The sequence below is a fragment of the Ochotona princeps genome, chromosome 3 (assembly GCF_030435755.1).
Source record: "Ochotona princeps isolate mOchPri1 chromosome 3, mOchPri1.hap1, whole genome shotgun sequence".
Classification (NCBI taxonomy): Eukaryota; Metazoa; Chordata; class Mammalia; order Lagomorpha; family Ochotonidae; genus Ochotona; species Ochotona princeps.
In genome coordinates, this window is record NC_080834.1 from 6,137,935 (window position 1) to 6,164,771 (window position 26,837).

The window sequence follows — 26,837 nt, forward strand, 5'->3', positions numbered from 1 at the left end:
TCTTCTTTTTCTGCACCAGTACCAGACTGTTGACTATCGCTATCTCATAAAACCTCATGAAACTAGGAATTGTGATTTTCCAAATTTTATTTTTCTTTTTCAAGATAGCCTTTTTCCATAATTTTGTATCATCTTTTCAAGCTCTGAGAAGAACGTTGGGATTTGGACTGGGATCACATTCTCTGTGTTTATTGCTAATGGTAATAGGGCCATTTTGTTGATGTTGATTCTACTAATCTAGGAATGTGGTAAAATTCTGTTTTTAATGCCTTCATGTTTTTTTTAATGTTTTGTAATTTTCATCATAGAGCTCTTTCACATCTTTGTTTAGGTTTATTGCAAGGCATCTAATGTTCTGTACTGCTTTAAAAGGGATTGTATTTACGAGTTCTTTCTCAGGTATATATTAGATTTTTATTTGGCTTGTGATTCAGTTTTGTTAGATTGTATGTATTCAAAAATCTATACAATTCCTCCAGGTATTCAGATTTATTGGTATACAGTTGCTTATAAAGTTCCTGTTCGTACATTATTAACATCAGTAAATCAAAACAATAATAGCATTTGTTACTTTTCTGTTCACTGGTTATACCGTATTCAAAAATTTTCTTTAGGATAAGTTCTTCTCATTTTTTGGGTGAAAAAGTTTTGTGTATAATGCACTTTATGACACTATTAAACAGAAAATGTGAGTAACACTCAAGACCACTTTCTCTACAATTGCATAATGAAAATCTTGATTATTTCTTCCTATTCCACTCACTTAGACTGTTCCAAACGGACCTTTTCCCTTTTCCTTAATATTCTATTTAAAATTTTTTAAAGTTACCCAATAAAACCCATGCTCAAAACATCAATATTTACTTTTAATCTTGTTTCATTTTCTTCAGAAATACCATAAACCATTGGCCACTTTTTCATCAATCTATCCCTTTTCTTAAATGCCCTTGCACAATTTTTATAGCTGTGCCAGTATTCATATAAGCTTCTTGGTCATGGTTATATCTGCTTACTCCTGCTTCTCAGTGTTAGAAGGTCCCAATTTAAGATCCTATTAATCAGTATGCTGTCTTTTACATATTCATTACTGCAATAATTTACATTTCAATTAGAATTAAATTAGGAAAAAAATCAAACCATGTAAGTGTATTAAAGTGTTTTATTGTTGCCTTACTACAAACTTTTGAATATCTTATGCTCAGGTTTTGAAACCAAACTAGGTTGGGCTATCTTGCATAAAAGGTTTAGAGCTAAGAACTGAAAAGATGTATTGGCACACAGTCATTTCTGTCATTATAAGTAGAGATAAAAATTTTAAAATTTTATTCTGAATCCTTCAAGCCTTGGAAGCAACAAGGGTAAGGGTTCCATCCTAGGGGCATGTCTAGTGTACTCATTGCTTTACTTCTTGAAATATATCAATGCAGACTACATGTCAAAGGAATTAGCAGGCAGGCAGTCTAACCAAAAATGACTGGCTAGAAGGAATTTCAGGTGTTACATATACATTTATCTTACTGTATAATTTGGCAAGCTAATGATGATTACAAAAATGTTCACCTTCTCCCAATTCAACCAGAGTCCTTTTGTTGTTTTTGTTGCTTTGGTTCTGTGATTTTGAATTCTCATGTGACTTCTTCAACAAGTTGAGTATTGATAGAAAATGAGCCAACATTAGGCAATCCTCATTAGTATTTTAGCACGCTTAAGGAGTTTTAATGAGCCATGTGTTAAATTCAGCTCTACTGCTGAAGGGATAATATGTGGAAGATCTGAAAATATACAGAGTTAAAAGTGAGTCCATATGATATCATTCTTCCAGCTGTCCCCACCAATTCATTAGACTAAAAAGTTATCAACTGAACACTACAGAAAGATAGCAACAGAGAAATTCCCAATTTGGCCTAAATCTTTGAAGTTAAGAAATTTCAGTATATTGACATTGCATAAAACCATTAGGGCAGCAATGGTTGTTGAAATAAGATTTGGAGGAATCTGATAGAAATGTAGCTTTAGATATATACACATACACCCTTTGGGGAGTGAAGCAGCAGATGGAGAAACTCTGCCACTCCCTCTCCTTCTTTGTTTCTATGCTTTCATGTATCCGCGAACCGAAGAAAAAGACATGTCTCAAAATGACTGAATTTGAGTATGTGTAATGTGGCAAATTCAAGTGAAATTCATGGGAAGTGCATAATGATCATGATGTAAAGGCAGGAAACCAAAAGGGTTTGGAAATCCACAAAATATACTGAGAACAATAAAGGCACACAAATAGCATGTGTTGCAAACCTGGGCTGCTTCTGGTGATGAAGTGTACTTCAGTGAGCAGTGCCAAGAATACAGAGAAAAGTGGACTGCGGATCCACTCCCAGTGAGCAAAATCAGGTGATAATGAAGGAACTATCTTTGATCTCACATACGGGATCTTACAGTTTTGTCTTATGGTGTTTCAGAATACCTATTGACAATAGTCACTAGCCTTATTTTACCTTCTTTGGTGGGCAATCTTGTTTGGGCCTCTCTTTTCTCTCTGTTTTGTGGAAGGCATGCAACTTAATCTTGTTTATTATTATTTTTTAAATCTTTTATCAAGAGGAAACACATTAATGGGGTTTCCACTGAAGTTGGATTTGGTTTGAATCATTAAGATTCTGAAATTCTGTCTTGTTACTATAAATCATATAAGGCATTTGAGAGACATAGAAGGGGGATTTGAAAAATTTGCATGTGAGAAAAGTACAAATAATTTGTCGTTAGGAAGTAGTCCCTAGAAGACTGCAAACTGACTGTTTCTCCATACTCCTGTATGTGACGTGAATTTGTATCTATTCATGTCAAAATTATATTCTCATCTTTTCATGCCTTAAATCTCATTAGCCATGTAGTTTGTTTTAGGTGCTGAAACAATGCCAAATATACTCAAAGTCGAACACCACAGTCACCAGCAGATATTTGGCCTCTGCGTATGCACTTGAAATGAGGAATCACCATGATAATGTATACAGACAGCTGGCAAAGTTTCTGGAAAATAAGTGGGCACACCAAGGGAAACTAAGACAGAAGAGGAAAAATGGGGACCAGGAGTTGAAGGGAAAATCCATGAACCGATGGAAATTTGTCATCCCTGCATGCCAGAAATACATCCCACTTGTTCCTGGTGAATGATTCCTGTGTATAATGTTGGATTAGATTAAATAGTATTTTGTTCATGATTTCTGCATAACGACACAGAACCACACTACATGACCTATGGGATAGATGCTTAGAATTTTACATTCAATCATTCTTCTTCCAAGGCAACTATTATGAAGCAGGCAAGTCTGTGTCCACAGGTCAGTAGAGCTGTACTATGCTAAACCACCCATTTCTGCAGTAGCTTACAAACCAGATCTCACTCCCTTAGGCTCCCTTACATCACAGACCTGCTGGGAATGCTACTTTCACCCAAGGGCAGAGTCTAAACAGGTTCCATCTCTGAATTGTGTGTTTGCTAAGACAGGAAGGAATGTACATGATAAACTGTGACTATGTTCAATATTTTTAGCCAGAAGTGTACAAATAACTTGTTGCCATCCATGTTTTATTCATGGAGACCATTTAGCTTCAGCTGCAGTGAATTGTGACACTGTCTGCAGGAAAAGTATTCACAAGTATCTGCTGAAGAGCATTTATGGCTACAAATTTTTATAAAATGTTTTGTTTTTTATTTTGTCTTTACATTGTCTTCGAAAATATGGTTTGAGTTTATTAATGAAAGCATTGATACATTTATTGTGAATTTAAGTCAACAATATATTCTTTGTGTCCCCTGTGGAAAGATCTTCATTCCTTTGCAACAAAATCCTGTATTGCTTTAAGATATTTCATTCCATGTTTGATGTTTTTGCCTGTCTCACTGCCAGGAAAAAAGCAATTCAATTCATAGAAATTAGGTGCTATGTATGATATCATAGTCTGCACTGTTAGCTTGAAATCTTTTACATGATTAATGAATTGAATGTCACATACTTTTTTACATGCACACAAACAGACACAGCAAATCTCCTCTAATTAAATAAGTAGGAATAATAACCACAGCCACTCTGTTTTCAAAGGGCAAATTCTATCTATTTTCTTTTTCAAATCACCATTAGCCTATTACAGTCTGGGTTCTTAAAAGTAAATGATGGTTATAGAATTTTAAAAAATGGGCAAACATGGGTGCTGTGACACAGTCAAGGTGGTATCTAAACACATTGCATAAAATATTTGTCAGCAAAATGTTCTTCAGTATCTGCATAGTTCTCCACACTGGAAACAATGGTGTTCATTGTGTTTGACAAGATGCGCAAGCACTGCCTGCGTTGAAAACAATATAAACAGGAATGAATGAACATGGACATGTAGCGAAGATTGGCGCTTGAGAGTAAACTTATGTTCAGTCTTTTACGACATACCATGCATGCTATGAAGTTTTATAAATATTTACAGTTTCGAAAAATATTTATTTTTCTTGAGCTTAAATTATGAGTTTCCTTAACTGATCGCTAATCCACCAAAATGAAAGACAGAATATTAAAATACAAATGACACAGATCATTATTGTCAATGATGCAATTTACACAAAATTGATATCATTCTCCTTATAAAGAGACAAACTTGAAAAAATAATTAAAATGCACATGGTTTATTTTTTTCCTTTGGCTCTAGAATTCAACTACTCTAATCAGTAACTTGCCAGCATCGAATATTTTTATGCCTATTTATGTGCTAAATCTATACGGATATATACTAGCTATACATACATTTGTGTGTGTATGTAGTTTCAGAATATGCATTGAGTTGCAGTGTGTTTACTCTTGTGTATGTTATTTTATTTGTTGGATATAAAATTCTTTGAGGGCTAAGTCGTGATACACCAAATTATGCTACCACTTCTGAGGCTGGCATCCCATACCAGGAGGCCAGTCGAGCCTCAGTTGCCTTCCCTGAGATCCTACTCCCTCTTGATGGGCCTGGTAAAACTGCAAAACATGCCCCAAGCACGTGAGTCTCTGCCACTCATCTTGGCAACTCTGAGTCCCTGGCTTGTGACATTAGCCCATGGCCATTTGAGGAGTAAACTTGCAGATAAAAGGTTTTGAATGCTAAGCCAAGTTTGTTTTTTAAACTTCTTATAAGTTAACATTTTTCCTCTGTGCTTTCATGAAGTATCCTTTTGTTTCATTATATGAAGAAAATAAGAATTATTTGTTCTTATTTCACAATTTTATTTCTAATTTTAAGTAAAAGTTAAGGGTACTGGAAGGCCTGGTAGGCAATAAATCCACACACTGATCCTCCATGATGATTGTGTTGTATGTATGATGGCTGGGAAGCATGAGTGGATTGGTGGAATATTTCCTTGGTTCGGCTGCTGCTTAAGTAACATGCAAATCCTCCATAAAGAATACAGGCAACTTTGGGTCATGTGTGGGTGATCCGTGGCAGTCATCACATTTTGTGAATGTTTCCTCTTGGTTCGAAGATCAGATGAGCCAAGTTTCTGCTTCACTTGTGGCTGCCTCTCAGCCTTTACACACGGCCTTCACATCTAGGATAACTCAATTACAATCAGTTTCTTCCAGAAGGCCAACAAAGCAGTGGAGAGTAACATTTCTAAAATTGTAAAAATGTATTTTTCCTAGAAATAATAAACTCCTCTTAAATAGGTATTGATTCTGCTCTTAGTGGGAAGTTCTTTGTTCACTTTTCATCTGAATTCCACCTTAAGATCATGAAGCAAGCATTTAATGCTTGCTATTACCCCAAATTTGTATTTTGAACCCATAATTTCTACACTACTGTATTTGGAGACGAAATATCTATAGAAATAATTAAGGCCAAACTAGTTAATGCTTTTTTTAAAAAAGGGTTAAAAGGAAGGAACACAGAGCCATTAGGATAGATTTCTCACTCGCTCGCTGCAAAGATATTTTTATTGCAATTTCAAATTTATAGAGAAGAAGACATAGAGAGAAAGATTTTACATCTGCTGGTTCAATCCTGAAGTGGCTACCTCGACCGGAACTGAGCTGATATGAAGCCATGAGCCAGGAGCTTCTTCTGGGTTTCCCATGCGGGTACAGGGTCCCAAGGCCTTGGACCATCTTCAGCTGCCTTGGCCAGGTCGCAAGCAGGAAGCCGGATGTGAAGTGAAGCAGCGGAATGTGAACGGACACCCATGTGGTTTCCTGGCACACGCAAGGGAAAGACTCTGGCCATCAGGTTACCATGCCATCCCAAGCCGCTCACTGTCTAAGTCACAGTATTTGCTAAGTGTAGTCTCTAAGTCTGTTTAGTTACACTGGAATCTCCATTCATATCTGTCAGAGTCCAGTAGTTGTCTATGCCACTCTTCCCTAAAATCATCTTATCGATGTATTGCTTCGTTTTATATTTTTCCTAATGTCCCCTTTTTTTCAACGTTCCTGGGGGAAGCTATATGTCAAATCATGTGTTCTAAAACCTTAGGCACTACCAGGCCGTACTGATTGTTGGCTGCACTGATACATTTTCCAGAATCATCTTAATAAAATGAGAATGTTAAACATTACGTCTGATACAGCTTTCATCTTATTTTTGTTTCGAGGCTGATTTGTAAAGGTTTTGTTGATGATACATTTTCTTTCATGACTCTATGCCCTATATAAGGGTAATAAAGCAGGTGACTGCTTAGACATCTAACAATTCTGAATTCATCAAATTTATTCTTTTTTTTTACTTTTGAGTTGAAAAATCTTTCTTTCTCTGTTCATCACTTGCACATGAAGAATGGTCTCATAAAGTCAGTAATGACCAGCACATCTCTTTATATTCACGTCTCAAGTATCTCTCCCAGGAGCTGAAAGTTCGTTTTGTGTAGGACTTATCCTCCAGCTTACTGTGATCGGAGTTTCACAAAGCAGTTTGCATTACATAATATGAAATATTACCTTTCGATTTCCAGGAATTTTTAAATTTCATGGACAACTATCTTATACTTAGAAAAATAAAATTATTTTTAGGTTTTTTTTGGCAATTTGATTTGCAGCAAGAAGGCAGTCATACCTACTGATTTCGACAGATTAGGATAGGGAAGGATACCATGAGGTAACATCACCTGAACTTCATCAGCTTAAGAGAAAGGATATGAACTTGATCAAAAGATCGATTTTTGGCTCCTGAGACAGAAGCTGGGGGCTCCCTCTCCCCCCCCCCCGGAGGGGATCCTAGAGAATTCGAGAAGAAGCAAATAGTGAGCTTTCGTGTGGATGTTTTGTCATGTTTTAGTCCTGGTGGTCAGGGGTTTTGGTGCTATGGTAATTGATCTGGATAATAAGATTTATCCATTTGGGAGGAAAAGCCATGAATTTGCTATTACATCTTGGAACCTTCTTCAAGTGAATTACAATTAACTAATCAAAATCATGTTTTTCCTGAACCAAACATAATGTCATCTTTTATACAGCTTCTAGAAACCTAGAAAATCAGCCCTCAAAATGGTCCTCTCTCCTTGAGACACTTCTCAAGACTTTCTCAGAATTTTTTTCATTATTTTATTCTGTTTTCTTTAAATAAACAGTTTCTTCTATTATCATTCTTCCTCGTTTATGAACATTGTCCTTTTTGGATAGAAAGCATAAACTCAGCTCAGAAAGACAACTGCAGACCCCCCTCAATACTTTGAATACATCTTCAAAGATTCATCATAATGCAGAAATACTGGGAGTTGAGTCTTAATTGGAGATGTATACTTCTGAAACACTGTGTATCAAGAATAGATTAATACAGATTATAAATGGGTATGAGTGAGATTGCAAATTCATTCTCCTGCTTTCTCTGGTCCTTGTGCTTTCTCCTACAGGAGATCCCTCACCAGCTACCTTCCCTTGTTTTACAATTTCCCAATCTCTACAAACATGAGGTAAATGAAATTGTTTCTGAATTTAGTTTGCCTTGTCTGTGGTACTCTGTTATAAAACAGAAAATTAACATAATTAAAACTATAATTATCAGTTAGAGTATTATCCATCAATGTTACTTTTAGGTATGAAAAGCATTTGAATAGGTAGCTCTGATATGAATTTTAGAGCCCTTAGTATGTAAGATTTCGTTGTAGTATTATCAAGAATCATGTATGAGTGCCAAACACTACTTTTCTTTCTTGTAGGTAAACAGAAAAGGTAGGCTTTTTTTTTTTTTTTTTTTTTTTTTTTTTTTTTTTACTTATTGTTATTAGAAAGTGAGCTATACTGAGAGGAGGCGAGACAGAGAGGAAGATTTTCCAGCCTCTGATTCACTCACCAAGCGGCCGCAAAGGGCCCAAACTAAGTTAATCCGAAGTCAGGAAACAGGAACTTCTTCCTGGTCTCCCACGCTGGTGCTCGGTCCTAAGGCTTTGGGCCAACCTCAACGGCTTTCTGAGGCCTCAAGCAGGGAGCTGGATGGGAACAGGGCGTTGGACCCTGGTGCATGCAAGGCGAAGACTTTAGCCACTGGGATAACATGCTGGGCCCAAGAAACATTTTTTTTACTACATTGCGATGATTTTTTTAAAAGGATTTTATTATTATTGGAAAGCCGGATATACAGAGAGGAGGAGAGACAGAGAGGAAGATCTTCCATCCGATGATTCACTCCCTAAGTGAGCCGCAACGGGCCGGTACGCGCCAATCCGAAGCCGGGACCAGGAACCTCTTCCAGGTCTCCCACGCGGGTGCAGGGTCCCAATGCATTGGGCCGTCCTCGACTGCTTTCCCAGGCCACAAGCAGGGAGCTGGATGGGAAGTGGAGCTGCCGGGATTAGAACCGGCGCCCATATGGGATCCCGGGGTGTTCAAGGCGAGGACTTTAGCCGCTAGGCCACGCCGCCGGGCCCAATATTGCAATGATTTTTTTAAAGGGCTGCTAAAAGAACCTATAAAATTTCACTGCTGAGTATCTGAATTGTATCAACAAGCACACAGAGAACACACACACACACACACACACACACACACACACACACCCATCTGGGCAACCTAAAGTATAATATATAAAATAAAGGACAGAATAGTTTGTTAAAGAAAGATCATGGAGCATCACCACTATTCTATTTCAGGAATATTGGTACAAAGCTCAGAATAAATAACACTAAGAAACCAAGTATTAGAGTTAAAAAATAATGTTGGGAGAACAGGAGAATAAATCAAATAATTTAGGGGATTAGTTACCTAAGGAAAAGTGTTGTGTGTGTGCCTATTAATGCATATGATTTATTATATGCAAATAGCAAAGAAGCTCATGGAATCATATACGAAAGAAGAATACACAAAGCATAAATGTTCCCTTTTATCTCTTTTACAATTTTATACTGAACATGCCAAGTGCAAGTTTTAGTCTGACTTTAACATGAATCATTTAAAAAACGTTATGAAGATGCCTTCCTGGCAAGTATAATTCTAATCACATGTAAATATCAAAACCCTTCACTTCAGAGGAAGATTAAGAGCATAAGTTAGCAGTCATTATTTATAAAGTATTTATAAGTAATGGAAAATATCACAGAGATCTAGGAAAAAATGTCAAGCTTTCTGTGTACGTGATATTAACAAATCTTTTTATTTTTAAAGTTTGAGGCAACTAGACATTGTGGAAGCTGACAATTATGAAACTTTCAGCAAAGACAACTAATACAAATGCTAATTATACTCAATAACACAGAATTAACTAAAGTGCGTTTATTTCTTTACTAAATATAGCTATGTATGGTATAATATCTCTTTTTTCTTAACATCTATATGTGACTTCTTGCAAATGCAATTGGATTAATTTTGTAATTGAACTTTCAGTAAAGCAGTTGTCAGACAAATGCATTTTAAAAACAGGCAGGACGGGCCCGGCAGCGTGGCCTAGCGGCTAAAGTCCTTGCCTTGAACGCACCCAGGATCCCATATGGGCGCCAGTTCTAATCCCGGCAGCTCCACTTCCCATCCAGATCCCTGCTTGTGGCCTGGGAAAGCAGTCGAGGACGGCCCAATGCTTTGGGATCCTGCACCCGCGTGGGAGACCTGAAAGAGGTTCCTGGCTCCTGGCTTCGGATCAGCACAGCACTGGCCATCGCGCTCACTTGGGGAGTGAATCATCGGATGGAAGATCTTCCTCTCTATTTCTCCTCCTCTCTGTATATCTGACTTTGTAATAAAAATAAATAAGTCTTAAAAAAAAACAGGATGGAAAAACATGGTTTTCATTTGCTATGCTTTTTCTGAAAAACATGACTAAATTTGATCTCGAAACAGATGAAACTCATGGTGAATTTGTATCTATAATTAAAAAAATTATTTGTGTGATCGCAGTATGTATTTGTACAATGAAAAATAAACATAACTAGGAATCAGAAAACATTGAAATTCCTATAGTATTGATGTGTACGTATGATCTCAGTCAAAAGGCCGAGAAGACGCACAGTGTTATTATCTATAGTGTGTTCGCCGTCTCTGTGTCCCAGGTCTCAATCTCTGATCATGTGTGTTTCTGTGCTCACTCATGTGTGATCTCATTCAGAATCCTGATTTTGAGAGTGACTTACTCCCTGGATGATGAAAAATTTGTGTTTCTATCATAAACTTTTAAGCTTCAGATTTGATTATTCAATTAGATGCTTGAAATCTCTGCTATGTTAAATTTCAATATATGTGTAATTGAGTCCTTTATATTCCCAACTTCTTAGTGTACCACATGTACATTGTTTTAAATTACATTCGTTGGGAGACCCACTTGGTTTTCATCTGTTGAGCCCTAAAACCTTGAAGATACTTTTCCTTTCACAAAAGCAGCCAGTTCATCTGGAGGTCCTGTTGTTCATATTATCAGAATGCATACAGAATCTGACCTCCTGCCTGCACCCCACTAACTGCTCCCACAAACATTATTAAGGCCGCTCTCCGTTGCGGCCTGGGTCATAGCAGTGTACTAAGAACTGGCTGTTCCTTTCATTTTTGTTTGGTTGTATTCATCATCATACTTATCAAATCATGGCTTCTGTTCATAATCCGATTTTCCCTAGTAATAATAATTAAAGCATTCTTTATCTCTCACTTGTTCAAATCACAGTGCCTCATTACAACCTCTTCTTTGTTTTTTAAGATTTATTTTATTTTTATTGCAAAGTCAGATATACACAGAGACAGGATAAGAGAAAGAGAGGAAGATCTTCCATCCGATGATTCACTCCCCAAGTGACCGCAATGGCCGGTGCTGCGCCAATCCGAAGCCAGGATCCCAGGTCCTCTCCCGGGTCTCCCAAGGCTTTGGGCCGTCCTCAACTGCTTTCCCAGGCCACAGGCAGGGAGCTGGATGGAAAGCTGGGCTGCCGGGATTAGAGCCAGCGCCTATATGGGATCCTGGCACATTTAAGGCGAGGACTTTAGCCGCTCGGCCACTGCGTTGGGGCCTCATTACAACTTCTTTATTAGACTGTGTGCACACCTTTCTAGAACACTGGAAGTGAGTGCAAAGATCTTCCATGTATTTGCTTGCTGCCCCTCAGTCTTTCAGATCTCTTCACGTATCCCCATGTTGCTGAGGGAGGCCTATGCCATTGAGATCACACCCTTATCTCCCCTCCACTCAGTCTCAATCTCCCTAGGGCTGTCCTGTGTGTATTTTGCTGTTTCTTTCCAATGCTACTGTAGACCACACAGAGTGTCAAACAGAAGTATGCTTTTAAAATATTCATTGAGCAAGTGGATAAACAGACAAAATCTATCTCTAATAAGTACTACCAGTAGCTATGATATAAAAATAATAAAATTTTGCTATTTCTAGTTTCAAATGATTGACCTATGTCAAGACCATCCTAAGTATAATTTGAATTAGTAGAATTACATTTTAGCTTTCACTTATATCAGGAAAATCTCATTTCATTTCTATTTTAAATGCTAATTTAATTTTAGTACTTATTCATGTATTCACAGATGAAGATAATTTAAATTAAAAATCATCATGTCTATCAGATAACTTATTCAATTGTTTTAAGTCATTTAGATTTGGCATTTCGGTAACTTTTGTTGTAAACCACCATTTATAGATGTCATTTTTATTTTTCCTTTTATATTCATCCATAGCAGTGTTTAAATTTTATGAACTTATAGTTTTGAAATCAAACAATAGATAAAAATACTGATATTCTATTTAAAGGACTAATGTAATGGAATACTTAAAGCACTAATGTAATAGAGACATATTTCTTAGTTCTGTTCAAGTTAGAAAATGTTGTTTGTTCTGAAAACAGAACAATGCTCTGCTACTTTCATTCAGAAGACAGAAATTCAAAATTTGTGTTTGAAGTTTAATTTTGCTTGCCCTATTCAGCATACAACGTCATTCTATATGGAAATGTCATAAAATTAACTAGTAATGTGCAACAAAGGTGTCATTTGACAAAACTTTGGATCTTCTAAAAATTAAGCAAGAGATTAAGTTACAATACTGAGTACAAGATTTCTAACTCAAGACAGGGTTTCCACCCTATGGACAGTCTGGCAAGGGGATTTGAGAATGATGGAGCAAATATAATTCCGTTTTAGGTAGATATCATTGATGACACCTGGAACCAGAGAGCATGGCGAAAGGACAAGACAACTTTTAAGCCCCTTATGTAACCAGAAGCAGATTTCATCAGCATAATTTCGCATTCATTATATCAATGTTTATATAAAAGCTAACAGTAGGACAAGATGAAATCCCAAAGTTTGGAAAATAAATACCTTAGCAGTAGCACGAGCCTTTGGAATTAAACCCATCGATTTCAGAGTAAAAATGTTCCTCTTCTATTTTTTGACTTTATTGAAGCATTTTTAAAATTTTGAATAAAATAGTCAAAAGATAGCAAAACCAAAAGCATGATAATGAACATTTTAAAGTGAAATCATAGGCTTCAATTTTTGTCCTAAATTTACTGAAAGTTCCATCACTCTAGTTATTGCAAAAATTTTAAGTTACTGCTTAGCATATTTCAATGAGAGATTATCAATGAATTATTTTATTCATCAATTCGAAATAAGGCTCCAGGGACGATCAATGCTGTTTTGTTATATGTGTGTGGGGAGTATTTGGGAATCCGGGGTAGAAAAGTGTAATGCTTACATGTATGAGGAAAATCTCCATTTGTGTGGGAGTCTGCCTCTCTGTGCCAGAGAAGGAAGACTCCAGGAAAGGTTGATCCCACATCATTATGAAGACTAGATTCTGCTAATAAATCTCGCCTTTGCTTAAGGTTTGCTTCCTGGTGACTTGAGCCTCTCTGAACTTTGCTTACACAGCTTGTGTTTGTTTCTTTTTGGTTTTGTCAGAAAATAATGATGCTTAAGTGTGAGGCTTAGAAGCATTCTTTGAAATGTACTCTGGTTTTCTCCCACGTGCACAGAAAATATACATATCCCTGAGCCCTCCCCACCTCCTTTTTTTACCTATTTTTAATTTGCTTTTTGCTACAGGGAGTTCCAGGTTAGAATTGTAAAGAATAGAGAGAAAATATTCTTCTTCCTCTCTTTCAGCCAGCCTCTTTCCCTTTTGACTACTGTGTTTAGTACTTGGCGTCAAATACAAGGTTAAATAAATTGAACAGTAATTATGTTAAATGATGTGCAGGTCAGTGTCTGGATTTGCAAATGAAGACAATTGTTTAAATTTTTGAATAAATTTGCTGATACTATTTACTGAGGGATTTTCCTTATGTACTAATTCATTCTTTTTTACTAGTCAGTTCATATTTGAAATTTATGGTTTTCAAGTCACAAACAAAATTGCATAAGATTGCTTAAGTTGAACCAATATATATAAAAAAATCAATGAAATTGGTTAGTATTTGTAATTATTTCAACTATTATAGACATTTCATGAGTTAAAATCCTAAAAAATTGTTCTAAAAATTTTAGTTTAAATTATGTGTGCACAGAAAAACAATCACCATGTTTCTCCATTAATCTTTGCCCTTTTGTTTAGGCAAGAACCAATGTGTTATGCTGTTGTAATTGCATTGTGTGTGTGTGTGAGTGTGTGTGTATGTGTGTGTGTGTTTGAGAACACCCTTAAATATGTGGTTAATGCCCTAATGAGAATATGGTGTATGTGACAGAATCTTGGAGAAACGACACTTTAGGGTATTTGGAATTTGGGCTTACTAAATAATAAATGAGAATGACCAGCTCTCTTGGTAATGAGTTTGAGTTTTGTTTTATTTTTGTGTTTTTTTTTTACTATTCCATGAAAATGATCCACTTCAGTGACCTACATGATACAACCCTGAGCATCTGTAGCATTTTTGTAATTTACGTTGATTGTACGATGGTCAGAACAGTGTGTCCACGGGGATAAAAAGAGCTTATGCAGCTTTGGTGGAGCAAATGTTCTAATATAATAGGCATAAAAAAACTTGGCAAACCACTTGCTTTGATATGCAAGAGTCAGGTTTCCTCATTCTTCCTCATTTGTATTTCCCAATAAAATTATATATGCAGCAGCCACTTATACAACAGCTCTTCTTAAAAATCAAAGATTAGTTAAGCTAAGAAAATGTTAAGTAATTCAGTGTATCTCATCCCTATACTCACATCAATATCAGAGTACTTCCTTAACACCCAACTGTACTTAACTCATAGAAATTTGTCTATATCTGATGTACAATTTGCCTCTATGGTTAGATTTCTGTTTATGATCTATATCATGCATCTATACACTACTCCATCCATTCTTCTTCCTACTGTGTCCTCCAACAGTCTCTGGCAAGTTTATGAATCAAAGAAAGAAAAACAAATAAAAACTACAGGATAAAAACCATTTAAATTATGTTTCCCTCATGGGAGCCCCAGAAAAACATGAAACTCAATAAAGGGCCAGATGATTGCAAATTATATAATGTGCTGAGTTTCTGAAAGGAATTGTGGACTGGGACTTCTACAAGATGCTGAGAAAATCCATGGGAAGTTTGGGAAAGGGAGTCTTAGTAAAGGTTGTCTTGATACACAGATAAAACCTGATTAGGAGATAGTAAATTCTCTGGAAGTAGCCCTGTTCCTGATGTAGTTTTCTTTTACTAATGAAACTTTCCTTTACACATTTAAATTTCTTTATTAAAATACAGATTTTTGGAGTCAATTTTCTAAGTACATTTTCTCAAAATAACTAGCTAAAATATGTCGAAATTCTATTTTCGGTAACAGAATCTTCTTTGCAATCGTATTTTTTTGGAGTTGTATATAGTAAGCCCTATGAGGCCACAATGTAATATCTTCAAAGTATGCGACCTTGGTGGGTCAAGTATTTGAACTAAAGGTCATGGGAAGAATTGCAGCCACCTGATTTGTCTGATCTTTCCTGTCTATCGACAGTTTACAATCAAACAGACTTGCTTAGCCATTCACATGATTATTTGTTCTTCATTGAACCTAAACATAGAAATGGTATTCTTGCAGTCTTTGGGTATTCTCTTGCAAAGGTTTCTACCACATAACACATTATTAATAACAGGGCAGGTGTTGTGGCACAGCACGTTAAGCCACCACTTGGAAATCTATATTTCAAATAATAGTGCCTGATTTGAGTTATGCTACTCCCTGTCTTTTACCCAGCTTTATGCTAATACATCCATGAAAATACGATGGCCTAAAGAGTTGGATTTCTTCCATACACAAACATGGAATTCCTGGCTCCCAGCCTCAGTCTGATAAATAGGCTGTAGTACATACTTGGGAAATGAAACAGGGTATGGAAGAGGCATGTATCACTCTCTTAAATAAATAACATATACTTAGAAAATTTTAAAACATGTATGTTTTTATTGGAAAGACAGATTTACAGAGGAGAAAAAAGAGAGAGAAAAACCTTTCATCCATTGGTTCACTCCACCAAAAGACCGCAAGCCTGGAGCAGAGCCAATCCAAAACCAGGAGCCAGAAGCTTCTGTGTCTCTTTCACAGGAAAATACTCTCATAGGAAAATACTCCCCATAATTACTGAATTTAATTGAAATAACCCCTTACAATTAGTTGAGTGTCATTTTAAGCAATAATAGAGGCTAAAAATCATAAGTTGTGCTTTTTCTCTGAAACAAGAGGATAAAAATTTCTTTCACATTCATTATATTTCATTTCACATATTCATATATTGAATTTCATAAATAATTTGATGTTTACATAAAATTCAAAATATAATGGGTTTATAATGTCCGTATTGTAGAACGGCTGTTCAATTCTTACATATTAATTCCAATAGTTTACATATGTACACAAAAATATTCTCAGCTACAGCAGCATATAACAAGCATTTAAGTAGACAATTATCATAGTAGAATATAGGAATATTTACTGTTAGTACTGCTTAAAAACAATAATAAATTGAATTTTCTTGAGAAATATTTCAGTATGAAACGGAAGACGTGTATGTGTGTAAATGTCAGAACCAGAGGGATAATTCATTGCCCAGAAGATGAAACACTGTTGGAAATGCTGTAGAAAGAGAATTGCTAATGAGATATAAAATTAATAATGCACAGGTTATAAATCATACATTCTTACAGTGACCTGATTTGGTACCCCTTGGCAAAATCACAAAGAAAAGAGAGAATTAAGAATCATGTTTAATGTTATTGGAGCCAACTTAATCATGCGGCTTTTCTCTAGACTTTGCTTTATTTGTGCTCAACAGGGACAAAATCTGTGGAAGAAATTTTAGAAGAGAAGATGTATACTTAAGTAGTTTCCCATGCACTGAAGTGTAGAGCTTTTCATAACTGCATTGTTGGTACTATCTCATTCATTGGGGACCTCAGTTGATACCCTAACATTATGAATCTAGAGGGAGATAGCCCAAGCCTCCCTGGGCTGGTATCTCAGCGTCCCGTGTTTGCACACTCAGTGTTTGTGTGGAAACTTAGCATTTAGCATCTGTGTGTTTGTGCCTCACCAGGTCAGGAAGAAAGTAACAGCCGGAAGTACCCAACTATTTCCTAATTGATTGGAGGACACTAAAGGAGATCCGCTGCAGGTACCCTCCGGGACAAGGATTCAGGAGCCCTTAGAAACACTTCCTAAAACCCTGCATTCCTCAAGACACTTCCTCAAACCTGTCTCATTCTCTTCTCCCTCCCTTCCTCTCCCTCTCCCATCCTCACTCCCTCTCTCCTCTGAGACATCCCATCTCCCACATCCCTCCCTGAAAGAAGTCCCCACACACCACAACTTTGCCAGGAACATTTAAGTCTGACATATAAAATTACCCATTCCATTTTAAATTCAGATCTGCTAGTGAATATATGACCAAAAGTATAGAACGGAACAAGAAGAGGTAGAGAAAAAGAAAGTAAAAGAACTGTTTCAAAAAAGGTTGATGTTATTTCCTACGTACTTCATAAATTGCCTCTATAGAACAATCCAGAGATTTCCTGTAGGAAAAAAAGTCGATTATGTATTTTATTTGTTTAAGTGATATGGGCCTATTTCAGTTACTTATTTCTTCTCCAATGATCCTTCGAAATTTGACACTCAATTTTTGTTTATTTTGCGGCTTATTGACATGAAGTTATCAGCAACATTCACTTGCTAGCCTACTAATCTCTCTATAATCTGTCTTTCTCGTGATTCGTTAGCAAGCTCTTTTTAAGCTTCTTTCCTGTCATCTTTCAATTTTACTTATTTCATTTTTTTGTTACAGGAAAATAGATGTGGTTCCATATACCTGTCCTTCTTGCATTTTCCGCTTCCTCTTTTTGCTTTCTCTTTCTTTGCACTCTAAACTATAATGTCTTTTTCTTATGCATAATTGTTGGCTGTGTTCTAAATGTGCGTGGTGATCTGTTACTGATTTCCCTCCCCGTCGGATATTCAAAACTACAAACATGCACTGTTTTCAGGACATCACCCACATTTTAATTTTTTTTGTTTTTGTCTTTGCATTGTTCAAACACTTTAACAATTTACTTTGGTCGTCTTATTTTATACTTGAAGTATTTAGAAATGTGTTAGTCAGAGGACATATGTTGGTACAGTTTCCAGATATACTTTTATAATGGATCATGTAGAAATGTGGACTTTTGCTTTTAAGAGTGTCTGGAGTCTATTGTCTGTTTATATGTTATACTAGTGCCAATGTATAAATTACAAAAAAGCTAGAAATAAGGCATTTGACACAGTTTCTGCATTTCATAGATGCGCAACATAAACATCTATACTAATTGTTTTATTTTTTTTTCACTTCAAAAGAAAGATGAAAGACTTTCCAGGAAATACAAGCACAAAAAAGTAAGTCATTTTGCTAAGCTTTTGAGGTCATTTCAGAAACCTTAGCTATCTAGAGATTAATAAATACTTTTATTCTTTGCGTAAGAGGGGGACAGACTTAGAGAGGATATATTCCTACAGAGAATTAAGCCATGGCCACCCAGAGTTAGACCACAGCAATCATCTCATTATTCTTGCAAATAAACTGCAGCTGAGCAATACCAAACTCTAGTAAAATGTGCCTCGCAGACCAATCATTGAATTAACCCAAATGCGTCTAAAGAGTACTTTCCAAATATCTATAATTGTGATTTGCAAGGAAATCCATCAGGAATTTAGAGCTAGAGTTACAATGAAATTGAATTTCCACGCAAAGCATTAGCATTGTCATGCTCATTTCACCAGCTTTATTTTCATTCTCTTGTTTTTCTGAGGTAAGGAAGGGATTGAATAATTAAGTCATGAAGATAAAAATATGCAATTGTTCTTGCGAACATTTCAATGGTAATATTTTACAGGAAGATTTAAAAATCTAAGTAATCTTTCACTAGTGATTTTTGAGGTGTGTTGAATGGTGTTGCCAAAATGTCATCACACTTTATATCCCATATGGTTTAACAGCACAGCCTTATCCCTCCTATTTGATTAGAAGCATCATAATTCCTCATGGACATATCATTTCACACACATCACCAAAAGATTTAGTCAGCACATTTTAAATGCATACAGTTGGTTAAAGAATGCAATCTGTGTTTTGAGGGAAGAAATGAGACACTCTTTAATATAACCTAAAATCTTCATGTTTTATGTTCTCTATATTTAATACTTTATATAATCCCGTGCACTTTTCAGAGACAGTTATGAAATAGTAACTGAAAACTTAAATTTCATTGAGTATTCCTTTCTATTTCACAATCTAGAAATTAATTTGTAAAGATTATTTTACTAATTTGACAGGCAGCGTTTCCAGAGAGGTAGAGAGAGGGAAGGAGGGGAGAGTCCTCTGTCTGCTGGTTCATTCTAAAGTGGCCGCAGCCACCAGAGCCGAGGCAGGCTGAGCCCAGGAAACTTCTTACAGGTCTCCCACAAGGATGACAGGGAACAGCATCTGTTGCTCTGTGAGGCACATTAGCAGGCAACTGGATGGGAAGTGGAGCAGTGGGGACTTGAACTGGTATCCATATGGGATGCTAGCATTGCAGGAAGCAATTTTACTTGATATATTGCAACACCAACTCTTTTTATCACACTACTAGTAAATATGTTTTTAAAGTATAGCCATTGATTTTAACATAAGGTAAAGGAAAATGTCTCCTCTTTAAGATTGAAAGATAAAGACAACATTTTATGTAATCATAGATGAGCCAAGAGAATTGTACAAAAGCTCAATATGAGGTAAATAATATACCCTTAGAAGGAAAGCAAAGAAAAGCTATGGGTTAAGGACGTGTGGATTCCCTTTGTTTCCTTCACTCAGAAGCACTATTGCCATAAAGTAGATCTCATCAACGTCGTACGGTAAGAATTAAGATGCTCATATTTGTTACTAAAGGAAAAACTCACACAGAGATTGTTGTCTAACAGCAAAAGTGTCAGACAATCAAATAAAATATAACAAAGTACCGATTTTAAGGTTTCAAATGTCAGGCAGCACAGGCCTCGTGTTTTAAAGAAGAAAAAAAAAATGAGGTGAATACTACAATCTCCATTTATGCTTCTCAGAGTCCAGTTTGAATGGGTGGTTCAGGACAGGAAAGAGCAGTGCAGCCTAGCACTTAGAGACAAGCACAGAAACGTTTGGTTTTCTCTCCACTTCATCCCTCTAGAATTCAACCTGCTCAAAGGCATTACTATTTCCATGACAACATAGTTATTTGCGCAAGTTGACTCACATACACGTCTTGTCACAGGACAATGCTGCCAACTTATATTTTGTTATCAACATTTTGACTGAAATGCCCTATTTTCTAACAGGGACAGTTTCAAAAACTAAGATTCAGCACCGGAAGCCAATGGAGTTCCTTTGTAAAAAGTGTGTTCTGATATCAGAATGCACAGTTTCCAGGGAAAAGGCCCCCTGTTGCACTGCTTTATGGAGAGTGAAGAATGCCTCTTCCAGGCAGGCTCAGGAGCCTCGTACACGTCTAGGTCCTGCAGAAAGAAAGCAACTCATCTAAGCGTCGGTGGTTTGGTGCGGAAGGTTAAGCCACTCCTTGCTGTGACAGCATTCCATACTGCAGTGTTGCTTTTAGTCTCCAGGGTTCCACTTCTTTTTTTCTTTTTTAAGATTTATTTTATTTTTATTGGAAAGGTGGATATACAGAGAGGAGAGACAGAGAGGAAGCTCCTCCATCTGATGGTTCACTCCCCTAGTGGCCGCAATGGCTGGAGCTGAGCCAATCCGAAGCCAGGTGCCAGGAGCCTCTTCTGGGTCTCCCACGTGGGTACAGGGTCCCAAAGGTAAGGGCCGACCTGCTTTCCCAGGCCACAAGCAGGGAGCTGGATGGAAAGTGGAGCAGCCGGGATTAAAACCGGCACCGATATGGGATCCCGGGGCGTTCAAGCTGAGGACTTTAGTCGCTAGGCCACACTGCCGGGCCCAGATTTACTTATTTTTACTGCAGATGTACAGAGAGGAGGAGAGACAGAGAGGAAGATCTTCTGTCTGATGATTCACTCCCCAAGTGACCGCAACAGTCAGTGCTGCACGGATCTGAAGCCAGAATCCAGGAACGTCCTCCAGGTCTCCCACGCGGGTACAAGGTTCCAAAGCTTTGGGCTGTCCTCGACTGCTTTCCCAGGCCACAAGCAGGGAGCTGGATGGGAAGTGGAGCTGCCAGGATTAGAACCGGCACCCATATGGAATCCTGGTGCATTCAAGGCGAGGACCTTAACCACTATGCCATCCCGCCAGGCCCCAGAGTTCCACTTCTAATGCAGGTCCCTGATAACATACCTGAGATATTCACAGAATAGGGTCCCAGAATGTCGGCCACCCACGTGCAAGACTCGGATAATCATTCAGACCACTGGCTTATCTTGGCTGGATGCGGCTGGTGTGCCTATTTACAGAGCAAATCAACAAACGAAAGATGCTGTCTATTAGAAAAATACGTACATGTAAAAAACATGATCTGAATCTAGAGGTATTTCTGGAAAAGTTGTAGGATGAGTTCTTGGCTTGAACTTTATAGTCTAATGAGAATATTCAAAGATCACTCTAAGATACCTTATTCAAATTTTCAACAAAACTGGAATAAAAGGACTGTACAAGTACTCATTTTTTCTTGATATACTTATGTAAAGAATCAGGTTACACATGGTTTTCAAATAGATTATTAGCCTTACTTTTTATAGAAATGGAAGTGGCTGAGAAACAAAAAGATTTTTCAAGCGAACATTTTTGAAGTTTTGTTATATATCCTCAATCTGAACTAGGCCTTGAATCTTTTAGTTTTTTCCCCCTATAATATATCCTATAACTCTATAAACTAATATTCCTTGTATTTCCTATTTTCTAGTGTGTAATCATTACAAATAATACTGCTTTTTTTTTTCCCAAATCTCTGGAAATTGAGACTGAATGACCTAACAAAAATCTCACAGGAATCGTGATAAATCTTTCTGTGGGAACAAACATTGTACCTTTTACTGTGTGTTTTGCTCATGAAGTATGCTTGACTACCTGATAAAAACTACCAGCCAGGAAAACCTTTCAGAATGTCCCCTGCTGCCCTGCTGCCCGCTGAATGTGACTGAAGCCCAACGTCTAAAAGTCTTCCACATGATTGTCCTCTGGCTTCAGAAATCGGTCTATAATTCGCTGTAACCATTAATTTTTGCTCTCAATACATGAACCCTCTGTCAGGATATTAAGCCACATCCTTTGAGAAATTCCACATACGGATATAGAAGGTTCAGAACATTGTCTGGAAATATGGCATTCTGAAATTGCAGCAAAATAATGAAATCTCTCATAACAACAAAAAAATTCAGAGAAGATGTGAGAGAGTGTGACAAAACCACTTGAGCAAGCACAGACGATGTTGGAAAGCCAGCAGGAGGAGGAGGCAGCAGCGTGCCAGATGCTCAGCCCATCAGCCCACCACTGAGTGTTGCCCACCTGTATCCTTCATTTTTACTCTGTCTTCACTCAGCTTTCTGTCCATATATTCTTACATCCCATCTCTAGTCAATTAGACTCACCCCCATTACCTCGGAGAAACTTAGACACATTACCTATGCAATGTAGTTGTAGTAGCATGCCATGATGTTATATTTTTTACACCTTAGAAATATATCTTAAAAATTATTATGCATATATGACAGTTAGTGATTACATAATGATAAAATTACAGGGCAATAATCCAAAACCTCTAAGAGTTAGCAGATCATAATGTGCATATGCAAGAGTTGCTGTGTGATTTATTAGTGAGAAATGAGTATTAGTCATTCATAGTGAATTGTGTCATAAAAAATTGTAACTTCAAATGAAAAGTTTTATTAGTTCATTGTTATTAAATGCCACAAACATGAATAACAAGTCTATTAATGTTAGAGACTCTTTTTCTGTTTTAAAACAATCAATAGACCATCTACCAAAAAGGTAGAAAAGACTAATAGACTTTGCATGAGGTAGTTCTCAGCATTTAAGTTTTTTAAATACAGCATCTGTCATGATTATTAAATTGCTAACTATGGGGAAAGCATTGGACTTGGGTTTGACACAGTGTTAGATATTAGCGATGGCTATGATGATGGCTACATTAGGTAAATGAGAAAATTTTTCTATGTTGTAAAAAAAACGAGAAAATTTTTCTATGTTGTAAAAAAAAACACACATTTTTTTCTTCTAAAAACTATAGTATGCCTGCTTTCTCATTCATAGATTCTTTAATTGAATAAGTATGGAAATGCAATTTGTATTGACTGAGAATATACTAAAATGTAACTGGAATTCACCAGGATAATGATCTAATATAAGTTTATATAAAAGAAATTTAGAATGAGAGAATTTTTTTTTCTTTTGAAAACGTTATTTACTTGCAAGGCAGAGTGACAGAGCAAAAGAAAAACAGATGAGTAAGGGGGTGCGGGGGACAGAGAGAGAGAGAGAGAGAAAAGAGAGACAGAATCACCATTGGCTCGTTCATACCTCAAGTGCCCTCTGCAACTGGCCAGGCAGAAGCCACGGGGCCAGGACTCCATTTGGATCTCATGCAAGGGAGACGGGAACCCAAATTCTGGATTATCCTCTATTAACTTCCAGATGCACTGGCAACTATATATTAAACACTCAAGATACGGCATGTGATTGTACCAACAGGAAGGTTAACCCACCTGCCACAACACCTGGACACAGAAGCTGTGATTATGTAAGCGACATCACTCCACATATCCTTCACTGGTGTGTTCCAGCAGTGTTCCGCTCTTAGTGCCATTTCTGACTATAAAGAAACAATTGTTTTGAGAAAATTTCTAATAAGTCACTGAGTTACTTACAATCCTGAAGGAAAGCCATTTTAGGGAAAAAAGAAACCTCCATATTGAATCCATTTTTTTCTTAGAAAATTATTCTTTCTCTGATTTGAATTATTTGAAACTTTGATCTCTTTCTTTCTCTTTTCTTCCTTCCTTCTTTTCTTCCTTTCTTCCCTTTTTATTTTTCTTTGATAAGATGAGGGAATACATCAATTTTGCTTATTATTTTTTTAATCAGCTCTTGAGTTCACTAATTTTATGTATTTTTTGTTTCATTTTATTTAATGTCTAATCTAAATTTTGTCTTTCTATTACATTTGGATTTAGTTTGTTGTTTTTCTAGATGCATTTGTAGATATTTCATTGGATGTCTTTCTGATTTCTTGTTATCGGCACTAATCAATATGAGCTTGTACTACTTTTGTACATTTTGCAAGTTTTCATAAGTTTTGCTTTCACTTGTATTCATTTTCAATAATTGTACATCCTTTTTGATTTCTTCTATGCCCAGTATTCATTCAGTAGTGTATTGTTCAGTCTCCATGCATTTGCGTTTTTTTTCCCTTCATGTGTTCCGCATAGATTTTCTTGAGTTATCAATTTCCGACTTCATTTCCTGGTGGTCAGAAAAGATACATGGCACAGTGTCAATTTTTAAAAATTTGCTAAGTCCTACTTAATAGCCTGGCATATGGTCTGTTCTTAAATTGAAAGGTGTGTGTATTCTGCAACTATTGGATGAAATGTTCTATATGTATCAGTTAGGTCCATTCTGTGCACAGTATGGACTAACTCTGTTATTTCTCCACTGATTTCTGTGTAGTCAGACTGTCAAGCCCCACATGGCCCTGAACAAGATTAAGGATGAGGAGGGAGCAACAGGCAAGTAGGAAAGGAAAAAAAATGACTCAAATGTTTAATCATATCTATTTGCCAAGTAATACAGAAATATCTAAGCAAAAATTACAGAAAATGCAAAGATAATAGAAACATGGTAACAGACAACATATCACACATGAGACATCGTGTAGAAAAATTGCTTTTAGAATATAAACACCAAAAAAGGCAAAATCAGTAACACATATCTTTATAAAATATATGTGCTGATAATATAGAATTTCTCTTTTTCTCAGCACTCATACAATGCTCAAAAAAGATATAATATACTAAAACACCAAGTTTAAGAGTAGATATATTATAGATATTATTCATATAACATCATAAAATAATCTAGTATTAAACTACAGCTATTCCACTTATTAATATAGTATATTTTAATAGGTAATGATTAATATATAGCATGTTTAGTCATCAATACACTTACATCATTTTCTCAGTCAGTTTTTGAATGCTGAGTCTTGTTCTTTAGTAAATTCTTTGGAAACAAATTACTTTAAGGACCTTTCGGCTAAGAAAATGTTATCTATTAGCATGGGATATAATTGACTCAGAATATTGGAAAACTTCAAGAATGACTATACAGATGTGCACAGTGACACACAATCACATTCATACACTGAGCAATGAAGACAGTTGAACTAAAAGCTGCTTTGTTTGAGATCATTCTGTTTTCACAGATGATATGCTGATGAATCTAGTGAGCAGTTCTCGGTCCAGGATACCCCATTATTCAGCACCCATTTTCCAAAACAAGTTAATGAACCAGTTTTTGAAAAATCATTTAGAAGGACATTTTGACACATACCAATGAAGCTAGTTCATCTGCTTGCTGAAATATGCTTCATCTGGGGTCTTTTCTAAATCAAAGCGAGTTTGGCTTCAATTTCATCAAAAAATAACACAAAAATTGAAATGAGTACAGTGAACCCCTAGATTGCTGGGGGAAAACTGTCTATCACTGTGGCGAAATATAATCAAATGATCACTTAAAATATGATATTCCTCATTTCTGTAAGTTTACACAAAGTGATCATTTTAAGATACTTTGTGAGGTCAAAGTAGACTTTCTCATCCTGTAACGTTTGTGTGTTGCTTGGTTCTGTATCTGCTCATGCGTATTCTTGTCCCTGTCTATGGTGGTTTCTTTCATTACCTGGAGACAAAAAAAAATGCAATGTGTAGTCTATTGTTTCATTTACACTTAATACAAATATTCATATCAATTTTACTGCTCTTATAGGTGTTTCAACTCAGAGCTTCTCCCTGTAATATCTCTTAAATAAAGGTAGCACTGAGCTTGTAGCACCTCTGCACAGCTGTGTGTTTTATCGGTATCCAGGTACATTTTTACCCATCCAGGAATTCACACACACAAAAAAAGGTATTCCATCTCTGAAATGACGAAGACAGCTGTGAACATAATCTCCTTCATCTTGCCACATATCTGTTATGATCATGTGTCCTTCAATCAATCTAGTGAGAGACAAAGTATTAAAAGTTATCTTTGAAATACGATGCTTTATTATTTGTTTGCCACTTTCACAAAGGGATGAAGGTAAGCAAGCCAGGTCCCATCCTCCTGTTCACTTTCCAAATGCACGAAAGATGTAGAGTTAATCTGAACCAAAACCAGGGACTCCGTTCAGTTCTCCCACATGCACAACAACTGCCAAACTATTTGAACTATCACTGTTGCCTCTGAGGATTTGCATTAGTTAGGATGAAGTGCCGGCACCAGGAGTTGAGCCACAGCACTACAAAACGGAATATGGGTGTTTTAACCAAGTTACTAAATTCTCCAAGAGCTGTGACAAACCAGCATACTCTAACATCCTATGAATTCTACTTAATTAATATTTCCTACATCTATTGTATTATCCACTTTCACTGTATTTTTTAAAAAATATATCAATCATTTGCTTCTGGAAGATTCTGAGTTCCTTAGTGAATCTCCCTGCCTTGTGGATTATGTTTTCAATCCATTTTTCATAGTGCTGTTCAAGTGATCCTTCTGACATGAGCCTCTTACATATTTTACCTAAAATATTTGCCCCAAGCCACTTTCTTGATATTGTAATGAAGAACAAATCCTTCAACATAATTTACAAGACACACAGGACATGCTCTTGGCTCTCTTCTTTATTCCTGCACCTTTAATCTAAAATCTAATCATGCTGCATTGTTTTAAATGAA